Below are 6000 nucleotides of genomic sequence, written 5' to 3'. Positions count from 1 at the left end.
AGTCTTAACTTGAGCAATACACTAACACCTCCAAACACACGTGACCCTTGCCATGCCCCCCAACCCAAAAGAGAGAAAATCCTCTTCAGTGACTTTCTTTTCATCATTAAACGCTGGCATCCCCAAAGATAGGACTTCTCCTCCTTCCTTTCTGTTTTCCTGTTTTGTTGTGCCTTTACATTTTATGGACTCAACACCCCAAAGTGCAGCCACCTGTTGGCTGATTCTTGGTGGTTGTTGTACCTCTCACCTGTCATTATTCCCTAGGAAACTGTTATAGTCTTCCTGCTCCTCATCATAGAAATATAGGACTGGAAGGGACCTTGATAGGTCATCTAGTCCAGTCCCATACAGTGAGGCAGGACTAATTATTATCTAGAACATCCTTGACCAGATGTTTGTCTAACCTGCTCTTAAAAACCTCCAGTGACAGAGATTCCACAACCTCCCTAGGTAATGGGTAATTTGTGCTACTTCCTGTGGGGAAGGGAAAAAGCACACAGCCCTCTTACTCCACAGTCTTTATCATGCGGGAGGGCCAACATTTCCCAATACCCATCAGTAGCTGATCTCTGTGCAATCGAGATGCAGAGTGCTGTGGCTTCTTTCCTGTTTTGAGAGACATTGCTGTTTGCTTCCCTGTCTCTGCACTAACTCCCCAACCATGAGTGCTTCTTTCTGCTACATAACTAAAATGGGAAGAAATTTCTTTCTCTTTTGCTTGCAGCAGGAGGACTGCAGATTGGTAGAAATGAGCACAACTGTGCACTGAACTCTTATTTTGTGCAAAATCATAGTTCCGATTCCAAAGTGTAAGAGAGGGGTAACATCATGTCTTGGGCATGCACTACTGCCCTCTGAGGCTGGAGTAAGTCAAATCTCAAATGCATTGGACAGCATGGCTTCAGCCTGGGAGTGGGGTGCTAGGAATTCCTATGTCCATCACATAGGGTATGTCTTCACTGCCTGCTGGATTGGCGGGCAGCGATCGATCCAGTGGGGAATCGATTTATCGCGTCTAGACTAGACGCGATAAATCAACCCCCGAGCTCTCTCCCATCGACTCCTGTACTCCAGTGCCGCAAGAGGCGCAGGCAGAGTCGACGGGGGAGCGGCAGCAGTCGACTCACCGCGGTGGAGACACCACGGTGAGTCGATCTAAGTACGTCGACTTCAGCTACTTTATTCATGTAGCTGAAGTTGCGTAATTTAGATCAATCCCCCTACAGTGTAGACCAGGGCTAAGTCTCTGGCTTTGAGCAAGAGCCTTAACCCCTCTGCCTCAGCTTCCTCATCAGTAAAATGGGGATCATAACATTTTGCCTCGGAAGAAGAATTATGTACAGCTTTATCCTGCACATCAGAGGGGCTGAATTTTGCAAATATTAGTGCAAAATTTAAAACATTGAACAGGACAGAGTGCAGGGAAACCTAGCCCTGTGTTAATGAAGATGCTGCTGTGTGGCTAACAAGCTACTCCTGCCTGGTAACAAGGATAAAACCAGAGTGGGGAGTACGGAACTAAGAATCTCATTTGCGTGTTGAGGATCATGTTTACGTCAACATCTGTTCTTAATCCACACTCCACCCCTTATTACCTTTTAAGTGTGTGGATACACACAGAGCTCAAGATGAGCACACTGGATTACACCTAGGCTTTACCCTTACTTGCACACCTACATAGCCACTGCTCACACTTGTGCTGCAACAGCCTTGAGTTTGTGCTGAGTATCGCACAAGGATGCGCGGGATTCAGCCCCTGATGAGTCTAAAGCATTTTGACGATCAGTATTCATGATTGGTTTGTAGCTGTCTCCTCTTCTGTTGCCTTGGAGTCTGTAAAATATATATCTGCTGTAAGCCCTACTACCAGTGATCTCTAATATCTAGAGATCGGAAGAATCTGAAGTAGTAGAGGAGGAGCAGATGTCTTTCTGGAGCAGAGGATATGAGTTCTCTTCTCTGTGCTGCAGGCATGCAGTTGGCAGAGGGGCGTGTCTGTGGGTGTTTGTGTAGCCATGGTTTATTGGAGCATGATGCAGTTGGTATCCCATGTGAGCCTCTATTCGTTTGTCTGCTTGAAAGCCACAATTCATTCTCTTGCTTTTTCTTTGTGAGCTTCACGATTTAATGTCAGTATAAATCTTACAGGTGACATCCTCACACTGTAGTTGCTCTTCTCTCCACAGTTGTGGAGCATAATTGTTTGTAACCTCTTCACTGGAGGCAGTCTCTGTAAACTCAGTCTCCAATAGGGATGACACCAACTCCAGGCATATGGATTGCACATGCAGTACAGAAATGTTTATGGCTCTTTCCTGCCATATTGTTGGATCCCTGTGTTACTCCAGCATGAGCCTTCTTCCCAAGTATTAGGATGACAAGATATTTCCAACAGGTCCTGGGCTGTAACCAACCATTCTTAAGTCCTAATTCTGCTCCTTAAGTCCCTCATTCTGCTTCTACAGGTCCAGTTCCAGGTGAGCAGGTTCACTGAGGCCTTGATCTAGCTACCATCAATGAAATAAGGCAGAGCTGGGTGCCGTTGGTACTTCCACGGGCAGATCCATAGGCAGTATCTTCCCCTCCAGTCAGTGCTGAATGTATGGGGTAAAGAGTCACCGTAGGTGGCATCACATGGAGAGGATGTAAAACTGGCATTAAGGGGTGGGATTTCAAAAGTGCCTGACTGACTTAAGAGCACAAGTTCCATTGCAAGTCCGGTTCTCCTAAGTCAGTTTTAAAAATCCCACCCTAGATATGTTACTTTAGATGAGTAAGGATTTCGGCTTCCTGTACCATACCTACATTTACCCTGAGGTTTCAGTTATATATGGTATTGTTTTTCCTAAACTATCCTAAATTATCATAGTTCCTGTATTTGTCCCAGAAGGGGCAGCATTTCAGCAGTGGATGAAATAATTCCAGTAATGCAAAATGTCTTGGGACAAAAGGCACTAGGCAAATGCATGAGATGATGAGAGAAGTATAGTAGGACCGCATGACGTTCTTAAGAAATAATCAAACTTGTCCTATGGAATAATTTAGTGTAAGTCTGTGTGCAGAGTGTCATTTTAAAGCTTTCCTGGGGTAGTTTTAAATTATGCACAGATTTTTAAAAAGGGGCCAAGTTCTTGATTCAGGTAAAGCATATGCTCACTGAATGCTATGAGAGGTGGGTGAAAATAACTGAACAGAAATTGGACATAGTGCTTTTAGAAGGGAGAATATAGAGCTGGTTGGAAAAACCTTGGAGCAATTTTCCATCAAAAAATGCAGTTCTGTTAAAATCTAAATGATTCCCGAAATTGCTGATTTCACAAACTTAATTTTGGAAAAAATCTGGGTTTGTGTGGAGGTGGAAGGATGGAGGAGTGCGTGTGGTATATTTCAATATCCTGTCAAATTGAAACAATGTTTCAATTGATCCAAAATGAATCTTTGTTTGGAATTTTATTGCATGGAAGATTTTGAAATTGTTGGGTTTTGTTCAAATTCAAAACAAAGCCAAACTTAAAAATGTTTGACATGAAATTTCCATTCTCTGCACGGCTCTAGGAGCATGAGTGTAACTTGCTCAGTGTGTCAATGTACCCCTTTTGAATACTGGGGAGGTTGAAAGGGTGAGACGTGTCCTAAGGGACCAGAATATTTTTAGTGTGTAGAAGGCTGTATAAACTGAATGAGCTGCATTATTATGCTGCTTATTTAAAGTACATATAATGATCTAAATAAGAGAATGTACAAAGGCGCCAACTAGTGTCCTAAATATCTTCAGTATGATATCACATTGCTGCTTTGAGTGCATCCTTTGAATTGGTAAAAAGCAGTCGTATTATTATATTTAGGCTTAGAATGATTGTATTTTTATTGGTAAATGTAAAATGTCAATTTTGGTTTGCACACGGAAGAGAAAATATTTCCATCCAATGTAATAAAAATTCACAGATAGGCAAAGTAAGAAAAATGCTGCTTCGGTTTGATTGAAGGATGCTTACTTTGTATATTTTGACATGTTGATCATTTTTTTTAAGTTATAAAGCTTTAACTCTTTGAATCTCAACATCTGTCCTTAAATGATTGCCTGATCTCCTTATTGTCTGCCCCCATAACTTCCCACAGCTGTGAAGATCTAAATAGATAAAAATAAAAAAAAAGTTTAAAGGTCTATATTATCTATCAAAATTATTTTAAAAAACCACAAAAATGAATCTGCCAAGCCTAATTATATTGCATACTTACTATGTTGAACACCATTAAAGTAAGGCTTCAGATTTTAAAATACTCAGTTTTTACTATCCTCATTATTAACATCCATATTCTACATTAACGCTGCTGGCAAGAGGTGAAAGGCATCCAGGGTGAAAAGAAATTAGTTTCATTATGCAGTAATTATAGGAAAAATTGTGTTCACTGGCTTTAGTCACCCTCTCAAGTTATTCCAGTGCTTCTGGTTAAAAAGACCCTGATCTATGATGTTCAGCTAATGATCAACAGTTTTAGAAATGACATTTCTAGCAGCACAGTTTCTGTATTATTGGGACACCATTTTCCGTTAGGCAGCTGCTAGATCCTTCAACGCTGCTAGGAGTTTATGAAGGGTGTTTTTATTCTTGATGTTGCGATCTCTTGGGATGAAAAATAATGGCTATTTCCTTTGAAAATTGAGAACATTCCTTCCAGACTGACATTTAAACTTAATATCAATCTAAGACCAAGTAGAGAAAAATGGTTGTTAGTGCCTTAATACCTTCGGAACAAGGTAAAGGAAGAGCCATTGGAGACAATCAAGAGAAAGAAATGGGAGAGGCAGAACTGGGTGTTAACGTTGCAGTTGGATGACAGTACAGTAAGCTCAGTATGGACTCAAACAGGAAAACACAGCTGACAAACTTAATACCCAGCTGAGAGAAGGAAGAAGTCAGCTCACCTGGCAATGCTGAATGAGAGTGGGTGGGTTGTGATTTGAGGCACTTACCCTGGAGGAAAGAGAATTTACCACCAATGAAAATTATGAGGATCTGGCTCATTTAAGTTTCACCTGGTAAATCATCACCCTTATGGGCCTGTTTTTTATGTAGTCCAGCAGATAGTATGCAGCTTTGTTCCAAGCCATGCATCCTATACCTTACAGCTAGAATCTTGCACATCAATGAGATGAAATTGTATGCCTAATTTTCATGAAAAATTATTGCATTTGCATACAATTGGATATTTACAAGTGCAAATAAACAGTTATGGGTTCAAGTGGTCTTTAAGTGTTTCAGTGACCATTTATACATGGAAATGCTCTATTTGCACATGAAATCATAGTAAACTCTGCACTTATTGTCCATACAACCTTGCAGGCACAAGCATGCTTTTTTTGGAGAGGTGGGGGTGAGTTTGATTTTTCTAATAAGAATGAGGGAAGAACAGCAACGGGGAGGGAGTATAGGGCTACAGGAAGGTGTATATTCCAGAGGATTGGAGAAAAATAGATCTTCTGAGCCTAGTGCACGGCTTTGCCCGGCACCTCCCATTTCTCCACTATCATGATGGGGACTTAGGATGTATGGTGCCTCAATGTTTTTCTATCCTACTCACTGTGGTTTCAGGATTCATACATATTTACACCACCCCTCATCCCTGATCTCTGTATTGTTTCACCTTGGATTAATTAGAGGGAGCTGGATCCTCAGGGAAGGTGGGGGGTGTAACATCTGGTGCTATGGAGTAAGAGTGGTTTCTTGAACTGGGGGGAGAGGAGAATCATGAAGTATCTTGACTCTTGGGCAGTCTCAGTCATGCAACTAGTGCGCTTGGTTACATGTTAGTGCTATTAGTTCTTACAGTTATAAGTTGCTCTCACCTCATCTTTGAGGCAGTTCCATACTGTATGAACTAGAGCTCTTTCAGGTGGTTCTTAGTAATGTGCCACCAGATGAGGGCAGCATCCTCTAACATCACTCAAATTTATTAAAAGAACAGATAGTAAAAGCCTTGCAATCTCTTTTGTAT

The sequence above is a fragment of the Natator depressus genome, chromosome 12, assembly GCF_965152275.1.
Source record: "Natator depressus isolate rNatDep1 chromosome 12, rNatDep2.hap1, whole genome shotgun sequence".
Lineage (NCBI taxonomy): Eukaryota > Metazoa > Chordata > Testudines > Cheloniidae > Natator > Natator depressus.
The sequence above is the reverse complement of the archived record's forward strand: the minus strand, read 5'-3'. Positions refer to the sequence as shown.